At 42.3% G+C, this 27,851-nt stretch overlaps 1 protein-coding gene across 6 annotated transcripts in view; it reads left to right on the forward strand.

Moving 5' to 3' along the window:
- Nucleotides 1-27,851, forward strand: part of LOC129701414 (thrombospondin type-1 domain-containing protein 4-like) — a 552,304-nt gene that overhangs the window by 230,654 nt on the left and 293,799 nt on the right. The window lies entirely within an intron of this gene.

Here is a 27,851-nt window from a genome sequence, read left to right on the forward strand (position 1 = left end):
GGGGGGGGTTGTGGGGGGATTTGGTGCCGAGGTAGATCTGGGTGTCATCGGCGTAACAGTGGAAGTCCAGGTTGAAGTGGAGGAGTATCTGACCAAGGGGGAGGATGTAGATGATGAAGAGGAGGGGGCCGAGTACGGAGCCTTGGGGAAAGCCTTGAGTGACTGTGGCTGTAGCAGAGGTGTGGTTGTGGAGAGAGATGAAGTGGGATCTGTTGGAAAGGTAGGAACAGAGCCAGCTGAGTGCAGAACCTTCAAAGCCAAGGTCCCCAAGTCTGGTAAGCAGGATGTTATGGTTCACTGTATCGAAGGCTGCACTCAGGTCGAGGAGGATGAGGATGTTGAGGGAACCAGTGTCAGCAGAGGTGAGGAGGTCGTTGAGGACTTTGTGGAGAGCAGTTTCTGTGCTATGGAGGGGGCGAAAGCCAGATTGGAGGGGTTCGAATAGGTTATACGCAAGGAGGTGGGAATGAAGTTGTGACGCAACGATACGCTCCAGGGTTTTTGAATGAAAGAAAGAAAGAAGATAGTCACAAATGGAGAGAAGGAATGGGTGACTTTTCGGGTTGAGACTGAAGATGGTTCTCGAACCGAAATGTCAGAGAGGTTGTTTCTCCTGCCAGGAGATCCTAAATCTTACAGTCATAAATACAGTATTGTGACAGTATTTAGAGCATGTTAACGACAAATATCACACCTGATAAGTCAGAAGCAGCTTCTGGCCAAATATCCAGGACCTGGAAATAACATTCCTTGCCAGATAGAAAGGAATGTCTCGTGGGCAGCTGAAGACAACTGGATATTTGAAAAGGAGAAACTTAAAATGATGTGTAACAAGTTGAGTTAAAACTGGGACCGTGAGTGGCCCCCTCGTGTGCATATACTGACCATGCTCCTGGTGAAGTAATATGACTTGCTTCAATCTCTCAAAGGGTTTGTACTGTAATTAGGTGGTCCATGATCAAGATTTAACATCTTATTCTGAAGATTGTGAAGATTTTGCCGCCTGTTTTGAATAGATCATACATGTTTTTTTAAATATATTTTCCTTATGACATAGAAGGAAATCACTGGCCCATCGAGTCTATGCCACTCTCAGAAAGCAATCTCTTCCACACCTTCTTCCCTATAACCTATTCTCTAATATGTTCCCATTAATACCCTATTGGTTCTCCTAAGATAGACACAAAAATCTGGAGTAAATCAGCGGGACAGCGGGCATGGATGGAGAGAGAGGGAATGCCGGGGTTACTTGATGTTAAAGAAATCAACATTTATACCACTGGGCTGTAAGCTGCCCAAGCAAAATATGAGGTGCTGCTCCTCTAATTTGCCTTTAGCCTCACTCTGACAATGGAGGAGACCTAGGTCAGAAAGGTGGGAATGGGAAGGGGAATTAAGGTGTTTAGCAACCGGGAGATCTGGTAGGTCCAGGCAGACAGAGCGAAGGTGTTCAGTGAAACGATCACCTAGTCTACCTTTTGTCTCACCAATGTATAAGAGTCCACATCTTGAACAACGGATACAGTAGATGAGGTTGGTGGAGGTGCAAGTGAACCTCTGCCTAACCTGAAAGTGGTATGAATATTGATTTCTCCCCATCTCTCCCCCACCCAAGTCGCACCAGCTTCTCGTTTTCACCCAACATACACCTAACAATGGCTTGTTTCCTTTATCATCGTTATTTTTTTCCATATCTTTCTTTCATTGTTCTTTATCTCTCTGCATCATCGTCTATATCTCTCATTTCCCTTTCCCCTGACTAGTCTGAAGAAGGGTCTCGAAACAAAACATCACCCATTCCATCTCTCCAGAGATGCTGCCTGTCCCACTGAGCTACTACAACATTTTGTGTCTACCTTTGATTTAAACCAGCATTGCAGTTTTTCCTACACATCCTTCCTACACACTATTGGTTCTCCAGTTTCCCTACTACAATAAAGGGGCATTTGCAGCAGCCAATTAATATACCAACCAGAATGCTATTTATTTTTCCTTTTGGGAGGATGCTAGAGCATTGGGATGAGCAGTAGGTGATGCACAGTTGCAGGGAGAATGTACATTTCCGCAAAGGTAGCACCAAAGGTGTGTTTGAATCCTGGTCATTGGTGCAGAGATACATGCTGTGGCGCTACTGTGCCATCTTCTCAATACCTAGTGGTTAGCTCTCAAATGTAGACATAAGGAACTGCAGATGTTGGTTCACAATAAAAGGCACAACTTGCTGGAGTAACTCAGCAGGTCCGGCAGCTTCTCCGCAAAACATGGAGAGGTAAAGTTTTGGGTCACGACAGGCCGATTGTAGTGGGAGAGAAAGCTGGAAGGGAGGTGCGGTGGGACAAAGATAGATACAGGTGAGGGGGTGAGGGTTCAAGTCACGTCAAGTCACTTTTATTTCTATTGCACATTTAAAAAATAACTCTCGTTGACCAAAGTGCTAAATTTATGCAGCATTGGTTCATAGATTAAGTACATACATAAATACATACATGTAGCCCTCCCTCAGAGGACGTCAAGAAAGGCTTGAGAGTAAAGATGAGTTTTAAGTCTCGACTTTAAAAAGTCGATGGAGGTGGCAGTTCTGATGGGAATAGGGATGCTGTTCCACAATCTAGGAGCTGCAACCGCAAAGGCGCGGTCGCCCCTGAGCTTATGCCTAGACCGCGGGATGTTCAGTAACCCCAAGTCGGCCGATGTGAGGGACCTGGAGGTGGTGTGGTGGGTAAGCAGACTTTTGATGTAGGTGGGGGCAAGCCCATTAAGGGCTTTGTAAACATAAAGGAGGATCTTGAAATTTATTCGGAACCGCACAGGGAGCCAGTGGAGAGAGGCCAGGATCGGGGTGATGTGGTCCCTATTTCGGGTGCCCGACAGGAGTCTTGCTGCGGCGTTTTGGACCAATTGCAGTTGGGACAGGGAAGATTAGATGCCAGTGTAAAGGGAGTTGCAGTAATCGAGGCGGGAGGAGTTAAATTTGTGGATGATCTTTTCGAGGTCGTCAAACTGGAGGAATTGTTTTATTTTAGCTATCCTCCGAAGCTGGAAGAAGATAGCTTTTACCACGGCATTGACTTGTTTGTCAAATTTCAATGCAGAGTTAAATATCACGCCAAGGTTTTTGACGTGAGGTTTAAGCAATGGGGTAAGGCTTCCAAGGCTGCCTGCTATCGTTTTGATTGTCCGAGGGGCCGAGAGGTATGACCTCAGACTTACTGTTGTTTAGTTGGAGGAAGTTCTGGGCCATCCAACACTTTATATCCTCGAGGCAGTGGATAAGGTTAAGTAGTTTGATCAGTTGTTGGGCTTCAGGGGGAGATAGACTTGTGTATCGTCTGCGTAGCAATGGAAGGAAACGCCGTGCCTTTGACTTGGCCTAAAGACTTGGCCTAATGGGAGCATATACAGGGAGAAGAGAATGGGGCCTAGGATGGAACCTTGTGGAACCCTGTAGCAGAGGTTAGCTGGGGAGGAGAAAGAGTTGCCTATGTTAGTAGAGAAATTCCTACCTTTGAGGTAGGAGATGAACCAGCTCAGGGCAGTGCCATCAACACAACCCCGTACCGGAGACGGTCAATTAGGATGATGTGGTCGACAGTATCAAATGCTGCGCTGAGGTCGAGAAGGAGCAGGATTGCACAGTCGCCGGAGTCAACGGTGAGCAGTAGGTCATTATGTACCTTCAACGAGGCAGACTCTGTGCTGTGGTGGGCCCTGAAACCTGATTGGAAAGTTTCCAAGATAGTATTTTGGTGAAGGTAAGGCATAAGTTGACTTAAAATTGCCTTTTCAAGGAGTTTTGAAAGGAAAAGCAGTTTGGAAATAGGTCTGTAGTTGCTTGACAAGGTGGGGTCGAGGTTAGGTTTTTTCAGGAGGGGCTGGACCACCGCGAGCTTGAAGCAGGTAGGAACAGTGCCAGTGGCCAGAGAGCTGTTAATGATTGAGTGGATGCTGGGACCGGCTATTGTAATGACATCCTTCAGAAGGGCATAGAGGACAACGTCGAGGGGGCTGGTAGTAGGTTTCATGGTGGTGACCAGTTTTACAGGGTAGAGTAATGGGGTGGAAACAGTCTAATTTTGAAGAACAGACCAATGATATAGCCAGGTCACGGATGGGAGGGGAAATATTCGATCTGGTGATTTTCTTAACTTTCCTGGTGAAAAATTCTGTTGAGTTTAGTTTAGTTTATTGTCACGTGTACCGAGGTACAGTGAAAAGTTTTTTGTTGCATGCTATCCAGTCAGCAGAAAGACAACACATGATTACAGTCAAACCATTTATAGTGTATAGATACATGATAAGGGAATAACGTTTAGTGCAAGGTAAAGCCAGTAAAGTTCCATTGAAGATAGTCGGAGAGTCACCAATGACGTAGATAATAGTTCTGGACTGCTCTCTAGTTGTGGTGGGATGATTTAGTTGCCTGATAACAGCTGGGAAGGAACTGTCTCTGAATCTGATTGGAAGATGGTTGGATGAAGGCCAGAGTGGAAAAGACAAAAAAAAAATGAGCTAAGGAGTTAGGATAGAAGTGGCGTGAAAATGTGAAGCCAGAGGAAAGAATATAGGTGAAAGGGGACCGATTGTACAGAAAATAATCACCTTTTAGCCAAGTTTAAACATTTTAAAATAATGCCCAACAGATTAACAGATTGTTCTAACTGCATGCAAGATTGGGATTTGTGGGCTAATTTCAACTTCCTGCCCATAAGGAGAGCAGGTGTGCAATTAGTACAGGAAGAGTGTGTAAGTGGGAGAGAAGGTGTACAGTGGTGAGGCAGGAATGTGGAATTTTAAAGCATGGTTTACAACTGATGCAGAAAGTATGTGCAATTGGCTTTGAAGGTGTACAGTGGTGCAGAGAAGAAGCCTAAATTAGAGCAAAGGAATGCAATGATCAAAGAGAAGTGTGTAAAAAGGAAAGCAAGTGTACAGGAGAGAATACATGCTGCTTTCTTCTATTAAAAGTGAGTTGATTTAATACATTTATGGTTTTACCATTGCCTAATGCATTTTTCAGCCTCGGTTCCCAGTGCACATGGAAGCAACAGAAGTTGTGTGGGTACCAGAGCAGTGTTTTTCTGAACTTGTTTTTAACACTGATTCCTTTAAATTTCTTTCCCACATTTCTGCTGTTTTTATTAGAATTAACTGGGCAGTGGAACAGTACGGTCTCAGTGATTTTACTTTTGATGTGCCATCAGGTATGTTAAAAGCAAACGGTTAATGCCATTCATACACAATTCTGAATTTTCAACATTCCTTACATAAAGTGTCTCTGATTTTAGTTTACCAAGTATTATTAACCACATGCTTGCGTTTTTTTCTAAAGTTCTGCACTGCATCGATCAACATGGTTCTACTTAATTTCCTGTACCCAGGGCAATCAAACTGAGAAATTAGCATGTGCAACATTTAATGTTTTGATGTTAGAGGAATTCCTGACCCTGATTGATGAAAGAAAACACCCTCTGTAGGGAATTTCACTCAAGGTGATGCTACTCCCAAAATTGCAAGAAATTCAAATTTTAAATAATTCTTATTAGAAAAAAATCATATTATAAACATCCAGATAGGAATTTGTTTTGCTTGAACCCCCCCCCCGCCCAAAATAATAAGAGTATGGTGAAAGTGACAATTGAAAGAGCAAAATTAATTATTTAATTGATTGCTTCTTTGAAATTAGAATCAATGAGTTCCAAAGTCATATAGCGTGGAAACAGCACCTCCGGCCCAACTTGTCCATGCCGACCATGTTGCCCCATCTACGCTAGTCCCACCTGCCTGCGTTTGACCCATATCCCAGGACCCAAACCTTTCCTATTCATGTACCCGTCAAAGTCACATTTTAGTTTCTGTAACTGCCATTGTTTCACTTAAATACTGAGGATCACTATTAACTGATTGTAGCTATGTAACTGATAATCAGGTACTTTATTTGCAATTCTTTTTAGTTTGCAATATAATTAATTCAGAAAGGATGAAAATCCATATGATGTCACATAAAATAGAAATATTTACCCTAATTTCCTTATTAACATCAATCCCAGTTAATGAAAATCATGGCGCAGACACCTTGTACCAGCTAGGTTACTCCTATGATTATTCCTGCTCCCTGGGACTGTTTGATGGCAAACAGCAGGGGACTTCAAAGCGACCGGAGAGCTGCTTCACTTTGTGAATCAATGCATTATACACAGTCAGCGAGTTCTCTCAGTACCAGATGTTTCAGATGTTTCACTACAACCACTTGTTAGTGAATATTCTCCTGGGGACTAACATAGATAGGCATCTTGGTCAGTATGGACAAGTTGGGTCGAAGGGCCTATTACCATACTGTATGACTTTTTGACTCTATGACTCTAATTTCAAAAAAGCAATCAATTAAAGAATTAGCTTTGCTCTTTCAGTTGTCATGTTGACTATACTCTTATTATTCTTGGGGGGTTTTTCAAGCAAAAATAAATTCCTATTGGGATGCTTATATTTTTTTCGCATAAATATTATTTATAATTTGATTTTCTTATGCTTACCGATTTTGCCATTTGGCACTGAAAAGTATCATTTATTTTGTGTACTATTGGAGGAATAGCCAGAATAAATCAGCAACTCTGATCATTTCCCAGTTCTCTATACCTATGCTGCTACCTCCATTAAATGTGCAGGCACTGTGTAAGCATGTGTGACGTACCACTTATTGTTGACATCTTTACAGAATCTTCTCCATTGACAGGAACACTTTGCAAAGCACGTATTTTATGTAACACAGTGGCAAATGAAATCCCTGCAAAGACAAATAATCTGCATATGTATTTGGAGAATGGAGATGGTTCTTTCCCAGTGCTTATTGCAGCATGTTATTTGAGCTTGGCACAAAATCTCTGATATTTTCCTTATGTGTGGAGTCTTTAATTACCATTGCTTGGATTTTACAAATACCACTGCTTGCTCTTTGTTCTGTCTCAGATTGCAAGGAATTTGTATTATTTGGATTATCTGGTATAAAGAGGGTGGAATGCAAAGAGCAGATGTTATTTTAGACATGTTTTGCATTGTCACAAACACTTACAGAATGTTCAAGTCAAACAAACAATAGACAGTTAGCTGGAAGATTTATAATAACAGGAAAGCAGAGAGTGCTGGATTTAGTTCTGTCCCACTCGCTGCTGTGGATTGGTAACAACTGAACAATACTGCCTCATAGAGGCATGGTCAGTACCAAGAATCTTGAAGATTTGGGAGTCTGGCATTTGATATATAACTGATCACTATCTACATCAAATGATCATGCTGCCTGTTAGCATTAACATCGAAATGTTGGGAAAGACATGCACAAACACATGTCATGTGTTGAATTAGGCATAGGGGATTGTGGGCGCAGCAGTGCTGAATGTGTGTGCTGATTATAAAATATTTAGTTAGAAATTGATCAGAGGAATCAAATACACCAAAAAGACCAAAGACCAAATCGTGATTTGCAAGAAAAACTCAGCATTGGTTTAAAGTTACTTGGATGACCTTCAGCAAACACTTAGGCAATACTGAAGTACTGTTCAGAAACATTCCCTGTTTCCATAGTTTATTTATTCTTCCTGAAAAAAATCCCAAAACCTAAACTTGCATCATTGAAACTGAAGAACACAACATTTCAGTAAAGATGTAACCAAGACACTGTGACTGCTCTGTACTCTTTTTTTTATGGGTTGAACCAATTCAGATCAAAAATGTATCCTTTGTGCATTTAATTGTTGTGTTGCTATGTTATATGCCTGTAAAGCTGCAGCAAGCAAGAAATGTAGCTTTTTCACTTGGTTTATGTGGGGAAAATGTTTTCACTGTACAACTATTGACTTTGCACTATAGGTTGAAGGCCAATTTTCCAGCAACTGGTGGTCCAGCCCATTCTATCATCCGGACAAAATCACGAGAGCGCAATTGAAATCCCCCCAGAAGTTTCCATGAAAACGTAGCACCTAGGCTGGGTGAAGTGGCTGATCTTGACCTCATCGACACTTCCACGCCGGTCATGGAAACTTAGTAGCCTCAGAGCTAGGCTGAGGAAGAAAGCAGGTTATTGCACAATATTAGTTGCAGGTTAAAGCAGGTTATTGCAACTTATCGAGCAGAAAGCAGGTTCCCATTGAATTAGTGTCTTCCTCACTGAAGAAGAGGGCAGGTTATTATTTTTCATGTCTCAATCCTCCGGGGGAAGTAAAATACAAGAGGCAGAGGAGTACATTCAAACAATCAAAAGGTGGGGAGTAAATAAATGTAAAGCAGCAGCCAAGCATCTTTACCAAGAGGGATAAAGGCAACAGGCTCATCTGAATGCCACCACTTGTTAGTAGCCCATCACATACCACGCAGATGTCTCATTATTGCTAGGCCAGAATCATGGAATTAAAACAGTGGTGCAGGAGTGAAAATACAAAATAAACTGCGGATAGACTATAATTTTTTGAGATACAGTGCAGAAACTAGCGCTTCGGCCCTCCGAGTCCGCGCTGACCAGCCATCCCCATACACAAACACTATCCCACACATTAGAGACAATTTTACAATTTTACTGAAGCCAAAATATTAACTCAAGCAATGTTTAAAATTGGGGGGGAAAGTGTGAGCTTTGGAGAAATTAAAAAAAAATGGGAGTTGCAAAACATGGAACATTTGAGATTAGTTGGGTTAAAAATACAAGTAGAACTAATCTCCTAAATTAGTGAAATTAGTGTTCAGAACAGATGATTGCATAATTCTTCTGAGAAAGCTGTTGTAGTTCTTGATGCTTGTGTCAAGTTTCATTGAAATAGTGCCAGGTCAAAATGAGGATTAAAGGGAAAATTAACGTGGAGAGCTATACATCTGCTCTAAGGTTGCATCAGTATTTATTAATGTTGATCACATCTCCCGTAAAACAGGGCATTGTTGCAAGGGGAAGTGGTGAGCCAGTTAATGTTTCTTAGAAAACTTCATACTGGAATTATTTCAACACAAGCATATTTTTGACTGGGGTTATATTTTTTAAATTTATTTCTGGTGTAAGCATACAGTGATTAGCAGCTGGCACAGAAACAAAAACTGTTAACTGATGGGTAAATTACCTATGATATTTCATGGTTTTAAGTTTAAAGTTACTGTATCGTCTAAGTGATAGAGAATTGGGGGATGATGGTTTCATGAATATGCTGTTTGCATGAGAACTTTTCAAAAAAAAAAATGCCACTGTACATCACATGCAATTATTCTGTGTATAAACCTTTAAATAAATTGCTGAATTATATGTCATCTTTTTACCCTTTTAAATAACAATGCTGCTCACTCATTTAGACATGTGCATTAATGTGCATTCATTATAATTGCTTTCCCATGTTAAATCACACATCCATGATAGGATTTGTTGCCCTGGTTCTCCCCACCCAATATTACGCTATTTTACTTGGATCGTTGTGTAACTGCATTTAGCAAGCAAAGCTTTGTAGCACACAGGAGAAGACACAAAGTGTCTGGAGCAATTCAGCGGGTCATGCAGCATCCCTGAAGAACATGGATAGGTGATGTTTCGGGTTGTGACCCTTCTTCAAACAGACTGAAAAAGGGCCCCGGTGAAAAAGGTGAAAAGTCACCTATCACATGTATTTTAGAAGAACAAATCTCCAGGGATGCTGCCTGACCCGCTGAGTTAATCCAGCCCAGCATCTGCATTCCTTGTTTCTACTTCTAGCACATAGCTGTTTACAACTATATTTAACAACCGATCTGATCAAAGTGTTAATAACAGACAATGATAATAAAGTAATGTGTTACTTGTGTGGTACAGTAATAAAAATTGCTGCTAATATTGAACTAATACTTCATTTTCACAAAAGAAACCATACTAACATTGCAGATGGACACAATTGTTGAGAGGTTAAATTAGGAACAAAAGGGGAGCTGTGACAGTTCTGGGCATATATGACATGCTGACAATTAGTAGGAAGGAACTAAAGGAGAATAATTAGCGAGGTTACTGGTAAGCAATTAAGAAGTGACAATAACTAGGGATGACAATCTGTGATTATGTCGGTGGAAAAGGGGAGGGACTCCAGAAAAACCAATGAGAGTGAAAGGTTATCCGGAATGTGTTTTGAGGAATAATGTGAGATTTGGGAAAATAGTGATCATAATTCATCAGCATTTGAATTACAGGTGCAGAACCTTTTATCCGAAAGCCTTGGGACCAGACACTTGTCGGATTTTGGAATTTTTCGGATTTCCGAATGGAAGATTTTTAGCGTAGATTAGGTAGGGAGCGCGGGCGGCTTGAAAAGGCTGGAGCGGCTGCCTCCTCCCCAGAGACCGGGGAACCATTGTAAATCATTGCTTAAATTTTAGTCAGTTAGTTTGGAGGGATTTTATGGGGTGGGGGGGGGTGAAGGGGGAAACTTTAATTTTTAGTCTCCTACCTGGTCGGAGAGAGAGGGGGGAGTTGATGGGGCAATGCTTCTTTACTCAGGGTCGCTGTGTGGAATGAGTCCAAGTGGCTCCGGAGCGCTGTGGCCGCCGAGGCAGGTCTAAGGGAAAAAAACATCGCGGATGGCCTGGGGCTGCGGTGGCGCTGGATTTTGTAGCTCCGATCAGCCCCGTGCACAACTCTACCCGAAAGCCTTGGGGCAGACACTTCTCGGATTTCGCGGGATTTCCAAATCCATTACGGACCCGCGTGCCGCTTGAAAACGCTGGAGCCCTCCTCCCCACCGGGGCTCCGCGATGTTAGGGAATCACAGTGAAGGGGGAAACTTTCTGGAGTCCCCTTACTGGTGCACGGCGCTTACCCGGTCAGGAGCGCTGTGGCCGGCATTGCGCGTCCGGCTGCTGCGGGCCCCGAGCTCTCTCCGACCAGGTACCCCTGGCTGCGGGGACTAAGAATTAAAGTTTCCCCCTTCACATAAAAGCTCTCCAAGCTAACTGACTAACATTTAAGCAATGATTTACAGATGTTTAAGTGTCTCACCGGTCTCGGGGGAGGAGGCAGCCGCTACAGTAGTACAGACCTGGGTTGACCGTGGGTCGTTTCGGGTCAAGTTTGGCGCCAAATGCAAGCTTTGGTGTGCAGACGACATCCTGGAAAAAATGTCCGGTTTTCGGAGCTTTTCGGTTTCCGGAACTCCGGATAAAAGGTTGTGCACCTGTATTATCGAGTAGAACAAGGTAATAAAACATTGCAAGTAACTATTTTTTTTCCATACATTCTCCTCCATAAACAGATCAGATGAAAAGCAAGTCAAAGGAATGGTAAAGCCAATCAATGATTTAAAAAATTTTTTGCAAAGGCGTAAGGCACAAAATGAAGACTTTGCATCTAACTTCAATGGAGACAAATGCAACAGGAAAAGTGTGGCAACAGAAAAATAGGAAAGTGTAAACATTGGCAAAGGATGTGTTTTGGAGATTGGTAGACACAGAACGGAAAACGTTTTAATCTAGATTAGTTTAGTTTAATGTCACAAGTTCCGAAGCACAGTGTAAAACTTTTTTGTTGCATGCTATCCAGTCAGCGGAAAGACTATAGGTGAATGATTACAATCAAGCTGCCCGCAGTGTACTGATAGTGGTTTAAAAGAGTGGAGAGCTTTTAATGACTGATTCCAGATCTGCTTCTGAAACCAGCAGGCAGAGCTTGAGCGCCGTATTGCTAACGTCTTTTTAATTGGATGCATCCTTGGTTGCATTGACTAATGGTGGAAATTTCAGAGCTTATGCAATATTTTCTAATCCCTTTGGATATGAAAGATGGGATAAAAGAAGGAAGTTAATTGAAAATGTTACACTACTACCTAAAATAAAGTTACACCTAATGACCAAGTTCGGCAGCCTAACATTGGTACTTGAAAAAATACTAAAATGAATAACTAATTAGTACCAGAAAAAAAACACAAATTAATAAAATAAAGCCAGTGCAAATATTGTGAATGAAAATTAATTTGAATTAGTTGGTAAAGCTGCTCAAAATTGAAGGATGGCGTTGATGAGAGTACTTCAGTTGTATTTGTGTATATGAACTTATAAAGGTGCCACGAAATTGATCACTACCAAAATTAAGAAGTTTGTTATGAGGGAAGCAATTGAGCATGCACAGAAAATAAAATATGGTTTGAAAAGCAAGTGGAATGGTGAACTGTGTAGGAAGGAAATGCAGATGCTGATTTAAATCAAAGATAGACGCAAAATACTGGAGTAACTCAGCAGGACAGGCAGCATCTCTGGAGAGAAGGAATGGGTGACATTTCGGGTCGAGACCCTTCTTCAGACTTATGAATGGTGTGAATTCTTCAGACTAATAGATTGGAATGGATAACATCTGTTTCTCAGAATAGGCAAAGGTATCCTTAAGAGGTTAACACGAAAGTATTGCTATTTTAGATAAAGGTCAGCAGTGTTCTCTTCTTTGTGTATGGCATGCACAGCCTAAAGTTGTAGGACTATTTGTTCTATTTGATCTTATTTGATTGTGCACGCCGGGTTGATTGCATTAGTCGAAATAGGGCGGACCACATGAAGGTTGCAATTTCCCGCCATGCCAGCAGTCTATACATGGTTATGCAGTGTATAATTTTACATTTGTGTATATTTGCAGATGATGAAGACCTTTATACTGTAGTGGGAATGTAAACTATCCAAGAGAGTGTTGAGCCTTTATTTAAATTAATTGAATGGTCTCACGGTTGTATCTCACATATATTGAGAAGGAACTGTCTGATTGTCACATCTTCAACATCCAGTAGGATGTGCCAAGAATTTGGATTTGATATGAAACTCAGTTGTTAAACTCCTTGCTAAAATTGTCATTTTTATATACACAGTATTTGTCAGAGAGGGGTAGCAATAAAACGAATGTAATACAAAATGGAAAGAGGCCCTTCGACCTACTGAGAGTGTACCAATCATCAACCACTCATGTACACCATTCCTCTGTTAACTTCGTTCTCCATAATTCCAGCCACTCCTTATGGATTACACCATTCACCTGTGGACTAGAAGCAATTTGCAGTGGCCAAGGAACCTATTGAACCGCATGTCCTTAGGATGTGGGGGGAAACCAGAACATCTGGATGAAACCCACGTGGTCCCAGGAAGGTGCAAACTCCACCCAGAAAGCTGTGATGCAGTAGCTCTATTATCTGTGCCACTGTGCCACACTGGATGACAACCAAAGTGGTAGCATCAACAGCATGTTCTTCTGTGTGCAGAGAGTGCAACAGAGTGGTGAGAAATATAACATTAGCAGGGCCTCCAATGAGCAGCAAGGAGTTTTCACGTAGAAGTTGAAAAGTGAGCCATTTCCTGGGAATTTTACCTCCAAAACTGAATGCCTGGTTTACAATGAGTGTGTTTCTTTCCCATGACTATGTCATCAGGGAGCTCAAATGATTGCAGCTGAATTGTGAGGAGTTATGCTCATTTGGATCCAGCAATATGCTTAATTTTATATATATTACAGCTGCTGACTTGCTTTTCTGACCATTTCTATGCGTGTTTGTGCATCTCCCTGATGCTTACTTGTAATCCTTGGCTTTTAAAGATCTTTCAAGGTTCTTCGGAGCCCAGGGTGCCAAGTGTCCTCATTTAAAGTTGCCTTCTGAGAAAGGGACTGTGAGAAATACATTAACTATATATAACTATTACAAAAACTAAATAAGGGCAGCACAGTGACACAGCTGGTTGCTACTTCTCAGTGCCAGAGACCCAGGTTCAATCCTGACCACACGTGTTGGTCTGTGCGGAAGTTTGCACATTCTCCCTGTGACCTTGTGGGCTTTCTCTCGGTACTCCAGTTTCCTCCCACATCCCAAAGACGTGTATTATAATTGACCACTGTAAATTTTAAGCAGGTATTTTGTCCCAGTGTGTTCTGATTGCTGACTCCATTGTTTTTTTTCACATATGGAGGATGTGCTTCCTAATTTCCATGTTATATTTGGAAGGGAAACAGTCAAAAGCATTGACCCTTAAACCCATTTATGTGGTCTGGTCTCACATCCGCATTGGACACATTAACTTGTAAGAAGTATCATCAGACGAATTGCATATATAACACCTGAAACTAAAGTTCACAGCCAGTATTTAGAGCAGCACCATACTTCTTCCCATTACAGCTGTCCTTTGCATCGTTTTTCCAATGCAGCATAATTTTTACTAAACTCCAACCGGCGTTTAATGTTTTGCTAACCCTCCAATTTAATGCACTGCTGCTTGAAAGCACATCTTTCATTCACAAATAAGCATCAATTAACGTTCAAACTCTTCGGCACGGTTCCTGTCAGATATGGCCGAGAGCACTTTAAACAGCTGTCTGGCTCCACAGTTGCTGGCAATGTCAGGTGGACTGACACACAGACCTTGAAATTATACAGTGTATTTGACACTGTCAGGGCCTCCATTCAGGGGCAGCTGGTTTCTTTAACTCAGAAGTTGCAGCCAACGCTCTTCCTGATGGATGATAGTTGTGGGTTGGAACGTCCAATATATAATGATAAATTGGGTCCATCATAGATGGATATTTCAAATGTGGCCATGCCCAATTTCAAGGAGTTATGAAGTACCGATAACTTGAGTAGAATGAGTAGAATACGCCTGTTGCCGGGATCAGCTGAGGGAAATTGCTATCATGTGATCCAAATCCTAGGTTAAAATTCACCTCCACTTTGGGAATTGTAAACGGGACTAAGTTTTGATCAATCATTTTCTTTCTCCTCGACGACATTGAAATCCCCTGCACAGATTGTGCAATTGTGAGATCCGCAGGATAATTTTGTTCCTCCTACTCTGTAAGATCCGCAGTAGAGGATGTGTTATATCCACCGGATGGGAGGCATTCAAAATGCTGCTTGACCTACATGCAATTACTCCTTCCCACATAATGCAGAGACTGCAACAGGATTCCCATGGGGAAACTCATATGATCAAAGGCAGGTGACAAAAGGAATATATGACACCTGGAGCTGAGACTGAGTCCGGGGAATTAGGGGATAGGAGAGAAAGTGAAATAGGCAGAACAAAATCAAGCCTGTTGGATATCTCGAAGGGAGAGTTTGAGAATTGAGTGTCCAGTCTGTGTCTGGAGGGCAAACAACACCTTGTGGTTTAACTAGCCGGAGATCTGTTCAAGGGTCTGAAGAAAGGTCTCGACCTGAAACATCATCCATTCCTTACTTCCAGAGATGTGCCTGTCCCGCTGAGTTACTCAAGCTTTTTGTGTCTATCTGAGATCTGTAGTGTTCGCACATGCAGATTGGGGCCTCAGTCAGTGAACGTAAGAGGTCATAAAGTTGGGATGGGGAGGATGGGAAGTCATGATTGAAAGGTTAGGCCAGGAACAGGCAAGGGGGCTATGATTGGGACTTAAGCCAGCAAGAAAATCACAAAGATCTAGTGGTAAAGGGAGTGGCAAGATCTAAAGTGGAAATTATGCCGGACCTCCAAATGTGACTCAAACCTGCTCAATTTCTGAAGTGAAACTCAAATCCCCAGAAGTACAGTACATAGAAGTGATATAATGTGCATAATAGTGAAGATATCCATTTCAGTACGTTCAAATGGTGATAGATTGTGAAAAGAGATACCAAATGCTGAAATAACTCAGCAGGTCACCAGCCTCTCTGCAGAAGGGTCCTAACTTGAAACGATACCTAACTATGTTTTCCAGTGATGCCGCCTGGCCTGGTGAGTTACGCCATCAATTTGTGTCCTTTTTTTTTGTAAACCAGCATCTGCAGTTCCTTGTTACTATAGATTATGAAATGTTGTTGTGCAGAGAGATCTGTGTATCTTGTACCCTAGTCCCTCTTAAAAAACATCCAGGTGCAGCAAGCAATTAAGAAGACCTTTGTTCCATGCAAATTTGAGGGCAAGAACACAGTGTCTAGCTTTGATTGTGTGGGGCGTTCCATGAGGCCACATCTTTATCTTTGATCTGCTAATCTAAGAAGGTATACACTTGCCATAAAGCCAATAGAACAAAGGTTCACCAGACTCATTCCTAAGATGGAAGGGGTAGTATGAGGAGATGTTGGAGTGAGGCCTACATTCATTTGAGCTGAGGAGAAAGAGAGGGGGATCTCATTGACAATACACCATTTTCAATGGGCTAGGCAGACTACATGTAGGGAAGAAAGTTTCCAATGACTGGGGATTCAGAACAAGGGTTACAAGAGTGAGACACTTAGCACAGAGATGATGAGAAATGTAGTTACTCAGTGGGTGGTAAACCTCTAAAATGGTCTACTGCCCTAGGACCATGGAGCCAGATCATTGAATATATTTCAAAAGGAGATCAACTTTTAGACACAAAAGGCATCAAGGTGTGTGGGGAGGTAGCAGGAATATGGTGTTGAGATACAGGATCAGCCATGATTGTATTGAACGGCAGAACAGGTTTGAAGAGCCAAGTCTCGTGCTCCTGTTTTATGTTCTACATTTTATGCCTCTAAATGGTCAGGCTCTTCTTTCAATCCTGGAAAGTTTGCTTTTCAATGTGTAATGGTGAAACTAACAGCACGAACAAATTTCAATAGGTCTCTATTTTCTCTTGAGTCCATTTCCACTATTTACTTCAGTTGCCTTTCTTAGTAACATCTATCATATTTATCTGATCATTCTCATGACTAGAAGGAGGCCATTTGGCCCATCAGGTCCAAGCTCTCAGATCAATCTCATCAAGTCTATTTCCCCACTTATTTCTGTGAATCCTGGTCCCTCTTAAATGCACATTGACAACCTGGCACTTCCACTGCTCACTTGCACCGGGGGTAATTCATGGCAACCAGTTGCCAGTTTGTACATATTTGGTATGTGGAAGGAAACTGAAGCACCCAGATAAAACCGACATAGTCAGAGGGAGAAGGTGCAAACTCCACACAAATAGCACCAAAGATCAGGATCAAACAAGGCAACAGCTGCACTATTTGTCCAAATACATTTCTCCTTGGCACAACATTTTGGAGGTTTGTGGACAAAGTTGAGAGTCAGGATTCCGGAATGTTGAGAGTCACAGTCTTAGAGACATATAGCATGAAAACAGGCCCAAAGTCTCAACTTGTTTTACCAACCAAGATGCCAACCATCTATGCAAGTCCCATTTGCCTGCATTTGGCCCATACTGCTCCAAACCTTTCCTATCTATGTACCTGTCTTTTAATGTTTTTTTAAATATTGTTATGGTACCAAATGTCACTCTACTCCTTTGTTTCAGGCAATTGCCGAGTGTGGCTGGTGGTAGTAACCAGGCTCGGGGGAGCTATCTAGCATGTGTTTGTTTATATCTGCAAAAGCACTTACTGCTTCAGGCTTGGTTATTGGATGTTTTTCAATTCATCATTTCCAAAATTGGCTGGTTGCGCATTGGTGGCCGTATATGTACTTGTGCATATTTCCTGATTCCCATCTTTGGGGTTATGGGAGACCAGAAATGCAGGTGAAAGATTGCACAGTTTGCAATATCAGACAGTTTGCGATGGTACTCAGATAATGTACTTCTGACAATTGGTTTCCATTGATAAATTTCCGTTTGTCTGGATAGCTTGTTACTACTGACAGCATTATTGCTTTAATGAAAGCCAAAACCAGTTTCTCCCAAATACTAAGGTCATAGCCATTAAACCTTCTGTAACACAATGTCACTGGATCACTATCAAATGATTGAAGGCAAAAATTGCAAAATTACATGGACGATTAAGACAATTACAGTTTTAAACTAGGAATACAAGGCAACTGGTGGAAGGTTTTATTTAACTAGGCAATCTGGAAGCATGAGGCAACATTGAGTGGCAATGCTTTTTCAACTTCTCCAATAAAGTATATTGCTTTTCAGATTATGAGGTTGCAAAAAACTCCTTGATTACCAACATAGAGCAATACACTCCATCCTTTGCTAATCTCGTGTCAGCTAAACTCAGTAAGTGCTCTTTAGGTTTGCTTGAATCCACTAAACCAATATATAATCTTGTTTTAATTAAAGCATTGGGAGAGTGCTATAAATTAGGGTTACTGTCAACATAAATAGTGCTGCACCATGATAAACAACAGAGGATTTAACCTACCAACTCCTGACCTGTAGTATTATCCATACAACTATAGTTTAATTTTGTTCCAAAGTCTTGCCCATATATATTTGTAAAGTAGCGATCATTTTCAATTTGAGGATGATATTTTCATTATAGTTTGCATTAAACTAATGAAAATTGAACAAGCATATGCATCACATAGTAAGTCCAGCCATTTCTCAGGAATGTGCATAGATTATTGACAGTTCAAGCTATATTGATTTTTAGTATGTTTAAGAAGGAACTGCAGATGCTGGAAAATCGAAGGTAGACAAAAGTGCTGGAGAAACTCAGCGGGTGAGGCAGCATCTATGAAGCGAAGGAAATAGGCAACGTTTCGGGCCGATACCTTTCTTCAGATTTTTAGTATATGTTTTTAAAACAAGCTTAGGAGGGATCTTTATTCTGATACCATTGTCAAGGGATAAATGAGGTCAAGACACTACCTATGCTCTTTTGGAAGATGAGATATTTTCGATGGGGAGTCAAATGGGTCTCAGTTTAATAACATGTTCCTATATCAGCACTAGCAACCTTAAGTCTCCAAAAACTGCACTCGTGTCACCCAAAATTATGGTTTTGGATTCAAGAGTTGTCCTGGACCAAAGACCCTTCTGCAATTACCACCTCTTCAGAGAAAGGATAGGATAGCCATGGATGAAGGCCAATGTCCAAATACGTTGAATATCCTCAGTGGGAAGATAATTTGTTGTCCTTATGTTGCCTGCCTTGTATGTTCAATGGTATTTTATTTGTCACATATGCAACTGCACAGTGAAATTCCTTTTGCACATAATACATGTGCCTCGCAGCACCAGAGACCCCGGTTCGATTTTGCCCTTGGGTTCTCTCTGTGTGGTGTTTGCGCCTTCTCCCTGTGACCATGAAGGTTTCTTCCAGGTGCTCCGGTTTCCTCCTGGATCTGTAGGTTAATTGGCCTCTGTAAATGACCCAAGTGTGTAGGGAATGGAAGTAAAAATAAGTTAACATAGAACTGGTTTGAATGGGTGGTCGATGATCTGCATGGACTTGGTGGCTTGAATGGCCTGTTTCTATGCTGGATCTCTAAACTAAGCTAAACTATGCAAAGATATTAAATAACCATGGTGCCAGTTTTTGCAAAGGGTGATGCAGGTTTCTGGAACAGAACCGGAACAAAAGCTGAAAGTGCATATAGAACGAGATCTTTGATAAAACACGTGTTTGAAGTCATTGCCAAGCTGACGAACTGCACCCAGTTAAATAATTGAAAGGTGAAGCAGATGGGATTTGCTAGTATCACATGATCAGAGAGACCAGGAGAAGATAGATAGCCATAGAGAGTTAATCTCAAGATTATTGTGGACAAATTCTTAAAGGTTGCTGCACTGCTAAAACTCAGCATTCTGTCTCATCCTTATTTTCATATCCTTCCAAGAGCTCACTCCTTCTTCTCTCCGTCACATTCTCCAGCCCTACAATTCCCTGAGATCTCTCCCTCCTGTACCCCCAAATTTTAGCTTCATGTATTTATTCTTGGTTTTAATTACCCATCACTGGCAAATGGTACCTTCAGCAAGATTTGACGTTCCTGAAATCCTCACTAAACCTCTCTGTGTTCTCCTTAAAACCTTCCTCTTTAACAATTTTGGCTTGCACATTTTATTCTTCATGTACCTTCTGAGGAAATACCTTTGAATATTTAAGGCAGAATATAAATACAGTCCGGCTTATGGAGTCAGCATCCAGCTTGAAGATTAAGTTTGTTAATACTTTTGTGTAGAAAGGAACTGCAGATGCTGGTTTATACCATAGATAAACACAAAGTGCTGGAGTAACTCACTGGTAAAAGTTACAGAAGTGTGAAAACGCACACCTACAGATTCATGGACAGTTTCACAGGCAACAGGCAACTGAACCAAACAATAACTTGAGAACGGCCCTGAACTTCTATCTATGTCATTGGAGATGATCAGACTATTTTTAATTGGACTTTATCTTGCACTTGCATTATTCACGTTATTCCCTTTATCATGTATCTGAACACATGAGTAGAATTAGGCCATTCGTCCCATCGAGTCTACTCCGCCATTCAATTATGGCTGATGTTTGCCTCCTAATTGCATTTTCCTGCCTTCTCCCTATAACCCTTGACATCCGTTCTAATCAAGAATTTGTCAATCTCTGCCATAAAAATATCCACTGACCTGGACTCCACAGCCCTCTGTGCACATAGTGTGTACACTGTGGATGTCTTGATTCATGTAATCACGTATTGTATACCTGCTGACCGATTAGCATGCATCAAAATCTTTTCACTGCACATGTGACAATAAACTAAACTAAACATTATAGGATGGAGAAAAATTATGAGAGGCATAGATAGGGTAGATAGTCAGAACCTTTTTTCCATGGTGAATGTCTACCATTAGAGGGCATAGCTGTAAGGTGAAAGGTAGAAAGTCTTTTTACACAGTGAGTAGTGTCGGCCTGGAACACACTGCCAAAGCTGGTGTTGGCGACTGATATGATAGTGGGATTTAAAAGGCATTTGGATAGCCATGTGGAAATGCAGTAAAAAGAGGGTATGAATCATGTACAGGCAGATGAGATCATTTTAACTTGGCATCTTTTTTCGGCACAAACATTGTCAGCCAAAAGGCATGTTCCAATGCTGCACAATTCCGTGTTCAATGTTCTATGACTTCCATTGCTTTCCTACCATTGTACTACCTTATATTATCTTCCCTCAATCAATGAATTCCCATTCTTTGCCAACTTTCAGCCTGGTTTACTGGCCATGTGAAAGTTCACTGTCTACAAAGTGTCTGTTGGATTTCCCTCCGCTACAAATGACTTCAATTCAAAAATAATTGATTGACCATAAAACATTTTGGGACTGCAATATAAGTAGGCTGTTTATTTATTCTATCAAATAGTTGGAAGTATAATGTAACACACGATGCCTTCACAATAGAGTTCTAGCTACAGGTATGTGCATCCCAAAAGATTAGAATTTTGCTCTCATATTCATTACTGCTTTAATATTCCCAGTCTGTCTCTTTTTCGTATTGAACCTAGAGTTGGTAAGGAGTTGGCAAAAAGGTCTAAAAGTGAGTTAGGATAAAAGACAACCAGGCATACTGTGGGGAATATGAAGCTAAAACATCAGGCAAGCATTTAGAACAATAATGAACTGCCAGTACTACACTGGTCTCCAAGTGTTCAAAACTGGCAATCTACCCATTAGACATTCTGATGGCTTTTGAAATTAATGCATACCGAGTTAGCTTAAAAGGAAAATATTACAATCCGTAAAGTAGGTCGTCGAATGTTACTAACCACAACACAGACTTTTTAATTAATATTCTTCTGTATCGAATCAAAATTTTAATCTTATACCTATTACTATCAAAGGATGATATCTAACACAATTTGACATTTGAGGATTTTGCAATAAAAACAATGTGTTGTAATTTTATACATTTTAAGAAATCTACTCAGTCCAGTGTTTTCAATCATCTGGTCTTTTCCCAGCCAAAAATCAAATACTGCCAAATGATCCCCTTTCACTTTTTTTTTTAATGTGGCTTGTAGCAGAACAATTTAAACAAAATGATGATTGTTTTAGGCCCTCGATCTGTTCAGTCCCTAAGATAACACTTGTTAGAGGCCATCTTCGCAGATCAGTTTTCACCTCCACAGGCAGGCAAGTAATTTAGACTCTGCAGCAACAGAACACTTGACCCGCTGAGTAAAGTCATCCATTGCCAGTCAAATAACTTGACAAGCCAAGGGCACTTTGTGGGCAGCATGCTGGGTGTCACAGTGCATCTCATAGGATGGCATCAGTTTTATTTTCAAAATGTTATCAATCTATCAAGGCAGTTTCCCTTGTCTCGAAATTGCCTACATGCTGTTTCCAGCCTTTAAAAAAAAAAAGTTTTTCATTTTGGATTCTGGTTCAAAATAGAAAATAAAGCAATCGCACAGCAGGGGGTGGGACAGGAGGGAGTTATATTTGATTGTTTAGACCCAACATCACAATAGATGTTTTTCCAAGATTAGGGAAGGTTTTAAGAGGGGAAGCAGTAAGTGATTGCAAGTACTGTCTGATGCATCAATAACAAGGAGCATAGGCTGGGAGTCATCGCTAGAGGTATGAAGGTATCTTTTCACAGAGAATAGTTTGTACAAAGAATACTTGGCTATTTGTAGCTATTAAGGAAAAAGGCAAGCTGCCATCTGAAAGTGGATCGAATACAAGTTTGCAAAGATACATAAACTAACAGACAATGCGAGGGAAATGGGAACAAACTATTGTTCCAATATACATGGGGCGGAGAGAGAAAGCAGGGTGCATGTGGGTTGTCAGGAATGGACAAATACTTTATTATTCTCTTAGTAACAGCAACAAAAATAAGCCTTAGCTTGCTTTACAAAGGCACGGAACAAGAGCAGAACGTCTAAATAAGCATCATTAATTAATCCCAGACAGCACCCATTCACAATAGTGGTTAATACAATGGTGCATCAAAAGGCTTACCACATGGTACCTAGATCCTCTGTGATGGAATATCTTTCTATGTGGCTTCACTCCAGCACAGGGGACTCGGATGAATAATATAGAATACAGCAGAAGGGAAGCCAATTTGATGCCCAGATTGTTAACGGATCATGCAATGAACCATGACTTTGGCCAGTAGCCCTGTTGAAAAAGCAGTATTACCCACTCTTCCTGTAAGAATCCTCTTTTGTTTTTGTTCATCCATTATTGGAAACAGTCTTTCAGACTTTAGCACAGCACAGTTTCCAAATTCCCATCAGCACTCCAGTGGTTGCTCTTCTCTCAGATCACACCCCAGTCATCATGTTTCTGTGCCTGCCTCTGGAAAAAATGCTGCTTAATATTTCCTGTTAGTTTATGCATCTCGTTTTCATTTTTCACAGTGACTAATCTTCCCTGCACTATTTCTGAGCCCTTGAATCATATTTCATATTGTATTCATGTTTCATAAGGTTCTTCCATAAGTTAGGTTAATGTCTAATTCACCTCTATCCCATTGTGGACATTGGACTTGGTCTATAGAACCGATGTGCTGTAATCCGCTACAATACTGAGAATTATATTCTGCACTGTGTATCTTAACCTTTGCTCTATCTATTGTACTTGAATTTGATCGATTTTATTTATGTATGGTGTATCTGATCTGTGTGGATAGCATGCAAAACAAAGTTTTTTTGCTGTACCTCGGTACACGTGACAGTAGCAAAGCTAAACCTAAATCTAAAATGCTACCTTGTGGCATAGAAAGAGAGCATTCATCCCATTTTTCTGTACACATTATGAAAGCAAACCCAGTCTCATTCCCCTCCTTATTTCTCTGTAATCTCTTATCTCTCACGTGCTGATCAACTCCACCTTGATTTAACTCCTACCCACCGACATTGGGGGTAATTTAGAGTGATCCTATCAATCAGCACTTCAGCAGGATGTAGGAAGAAACTGGAGCACCAGGCAAAAAATCTACACAATTCCTTTCTTATCTAGCACCCTTTAGTCTCCCTTTCACCTCTCGGCTTTGTCGCTTAGTCCACCCATCTGCTAATCAACCATGTATCCACCTATCATCTGCCAGGTTTTGTCCTGCCCCCCACCATTCTTTTCCAGCTTTCTCCCCCCTACTACAACCACAGTGGCGCACCGGTAGAGTTGCTGCTTTACAGCGCCAGAGACCCGTGTGCAATCCTGACTATGGGTGTTGTCTGTGCGGCGTCTGTACTTTCTCCCAGTAAACGAGTAGGTTTTCTCCAGGTGTTCTGTTCTCCAACCATATTCCAATGACGTGCAGGTTTGTAGATTAATAGGCTTCTGTATTTTGTCCCCAGATTGAACAAGTGTACAGGTGATCGCTAGCCGGCACGGACTCGGTGGGCCGAAGGGTCTGCTTCCACATTGTATCTCAAAAGTAAACTCAACAATCAGTCTGAAGAAGGGCCGGACCCAAAAAGCAGAGTGTCCATTCCCTCCATAGATGCTGCCTGACCCGCAGAGTTCCTCCAGTATTTGTGTTTTGTTCAAGATTCCAGCATCTGCAGTTGTTTGTGTCCCGTTAATGGACGAATGTGCAAATTCCACAAAGCCAACATTAATCATTAGAATATAGAACAGTACAGCACAACAACAGACCCTTTGGCCCGCAATGTCTGTGCCGAACATGATGCCAAGACCAACTCTTACCTGCCTGCACATAATTCATATTGTTCCATTCCCTGCATATCCATATATCTTAAAGCCTCTTAAATGTCACTCTTGTATCTGTTTCAACCATCACTCTTGGCAGTGCAGTCGCCACCCTGTGCATAAAAGCTTAACGCTCACATCCCCTTTAAACATTGCCCCTCTTATCTTCTCACTGTAGCTTGTCTGTGCCTCTCATAATGTTATATATTTCTATTAGGTCCCCCGCAACTTCTGACATTCCAGAGAAAATAATCCAAGTATGTCCAACCACTCCCTCTAGTTAATATCCCCTAACCCAGGCATCATTGTTGTAAATTAGGATCAACCTTTTCGTAATGAAAAGGCCAAACAGCACGCATGTGACGGGAGTCTAATCAATGATTTGTTTGACGTTAATATTTTTCTTTCTCATTGTATCTCCTTGCCTGGAAATTCAACCTAATAAAAAAAACTGGCAACAGATCAGTGGATCAGACAGCACCTGTGAAGACAGAAACAGTAAATTGGAGTAAAGTGCCTGTCCCACTTGGCCGTCATTTGCGCGCCATTTACGTGACCGGCCTGCATGTGGGTAGTGCGGGATAGAATAGAATAGAATAGTTTCTTTATTGTCATGTAACATGAACCATGTACAACGAAATTTAAAATGTCAGCCAGTCAGTGCATGGAGTGGTGTGGAGGAGTGTTGACTTCGTCCTGCACTAAATCTTCGCCCGCCACCGGCCTGTCGCGTAACTGACGGCCAAAGTGGGACAGGCCCAAGACCCTGACGAGGCGCAACGTCTCACCTCCAACAGCAGCAGAAGCAGGCAAGCGATTGCCGAGCTCGGCCTGGGGCTCACGGCCGTTGCGGTCCGGATCAGCCCCCACTTCTACTCCCAGAGCGAGGCCAAGACGATTAGAGATAGACACAAAATGCAGGAGTAACTCAGCGGGACCGGCGGCATCTCTGGAGAGAAGCAATGGGTGACGTTTCAGGTCGAGACCCTTTTTCAGACTGAAGAAGAGTCTCGACCCGAAACATTATCCATTCCTTCTCTCCAGAGATGCTGTCGGTCCCGCTGAGTTACTCCTGCATTTTGTGTCTATCTTCAAATGACGTCACGCGCTCCAGACGACTGTGCGGGCGCATGATGACGCGCGCGACCATCACGCGTCAGCCACTACCGGCCTGTCGCGTAGATGACGGCCAAGTGGGACAGGCCCTTAACTCAGCAGCTCAGGCAGCATCTCTGGAGAAAAGGATAGGTGACATTTCAGGTCAAGACCCTTCTTCAGGTTGAGACCCAGAGGACTCTGAGGAATGGTCATGACCTGAAACATCACATATTCCTTTTATCCAGAGATGCTGTCCGTGGGGTCTGCTGTTACTACAGCTTTTTGTGTCTATCTTTGATGTAAACTAACATCTGCAGTTCCTTCTTACGCAAGACAGAAACAGGATTATGTTTCAGGTCCATAATACTTCATTCAGAAAGGCATTGTTGCCTGAACCTGAAAAGTTAACTCGGTTTCTCTATTCACAGATGAGTCTTTCCAGCATTTTCTGTTTTTATTTCTGATTTCCAGCCTCTGCATTTATAAATACATTTGTCTCACAGTTTTTCTCAGCATTAAGCAACTGAAAATGTATCGTTTTCTTCAGAACAAAAGAAGTTGTTTTGGCGTTGGAGAATTTCACTGAACACGGTGCTATTCCCATGTCAGGATCATGTGCTGTTGCCATTCCCCCAATTATCATTCCTTTTGGAGCTTTGTAATGGAACTTGGACTGCATGGTACAGGGTTACCTGTTGTATCTTGGAGACTTGCAGAAGTGTAAAGTATTTACATGCTTCATCCCACCCCACTCTCTCCTGCAACCTTGCATTAACTCTACCCTTCTTCCATCCTACCTGTCCGTTCCTGACACTGCTATCTGCAAGGGCGGCACGGTGGAGCAGCAGTAGAGTTGCTGCTTTACAGTGATTACAGCGCCAGAGACACGGGTTCGATCCCGACTACGTGTGCTGTCTGCACGGAGTTTGTACTTTCTCCCCGTGACTGCGTTGTGTTTTCCCCGAGATCTTCAGTTTCCTTCCAGACTTCAAAGATGTACATGTTTGATGGTTAATTGGCTTGGTATAAATGTGCGGGGATCGCTGGTCAGTGCGGACTCAGTGTGCCGAAGGGCCTGTTTCCACGCTGTACCTCTAAACTAAACTGTAATATCTCTCCTGAGAACTCGATAGCCACCCAGACTGCCTGATCAAATTTTCAAAGGCTCATTTATTGTCACATACACCAATTGGTGTAGTGAAATTCGAGTTGCCATTGCAGCACATTAATAAGAATACAACACAACATTATAAAGGAATTTAACATTAAACATAAAAAACATCCCCCCAAAATGGTTCCCACCGTGAGGGAAGGCACAAAGTCCAGTCCCCATCCCTTTGTCCACCCATAGTCGGGCCTATTGAGGCCTCCGCAGTCACCTCTACGGTGGCCCGATGTTTCAGGCCCTCCTTGCCGGGTGATGGTGCTCCGGCGTCGGGAGAACCCTCTCAGCAGCTTGGGATGCCTGGAATGGCCGCTTCCTTACCAGAGACCGCGGCTTCCGGAGCCAACAGGCCGCACTGGACGGAGCTCCATCACTGGCGATCCCGGCAAGAGATCCCAGGCTCCGCGATGTCAAAGTCAGCGCCGCCGCCCGTGGCTGGACGCTCCACAGACCCGCAGCTCCGCTATGTTCCAATCGGCGGTCCCAACACACCAGAACTCCAGCGCGGCGACCCAGGCAAAGCATCGCCCACTCCGTGATAATGCTCCAGCGCTGTGCCGCCGCCGAAGCCGTGGCTCTGGCCGGTCCCCTCAAGAAAAGCCGCTCCAGACCCGATGGTAGGCCGCAAAGGACGGGTCAACGATGCTGCTCGGACGAAAGCCGCCTCTCCGACCAGGTAGGGACTAGGTTTAATGCAGAGGCTCATTGACAATAACAGTTGTTAGTCCACCACATCAGCACCATTTTTACACAGCCTCATGGTTGCATTGGTCATTCCAGATAGTTTTGTTATCTACGTACATAATTTAGTCATAGAATCATACAGTGTGAAAACAGGCCCTTCGGCCCAAATTGCCCTCACCAACTAACATGTCCCATCTAGTCCCACCTGCCTGCATTTTGCCCACATCCCTCTCAACCTATCTTATCCATGTACCTGTCTAAATGTTTTTTAAACATTGCGCTAGTACCTGCCTCAACTACCTCCTCGGGCAGCTCGTTCCATACACCACCTTTCGTGTTAAACAGTTACTCTTCAGGCTCCTATTAAATCTTTCCCCCTTCACTTTAAACCTGTGTCATCCAGTTCTCGATTCCCCTACTCTGGGCAAGAGACTCTGGGTGTTTACCTGATCTATTCCTCTCATGATTTTGTACACCTTTATAAATTCACCCCTTATCCTCCTGCGTTCTAAGGAATGAAGTCCTAACCTGTTCAATCTCTCCCTATAGCTCAGGACCTCGAGTCCTGCCAATATCCCCATAAACCTTCTCTGCACCCTTCCCAGCTTGA

This window comes from Leucoraja erinacea, chromosome 1, assembly GCF_028641065.1.
Source record: "Leucoraja erinacea ecotype New England chromosome 1, Leri_hhj_1, whole genome shotgun sequence".
NCBI lineage: Eukaryota > Metazoa > Chordata > Chondrichthyes > Rajiformes > Rajidae > Leucoraja > Leucoraja erinaceus.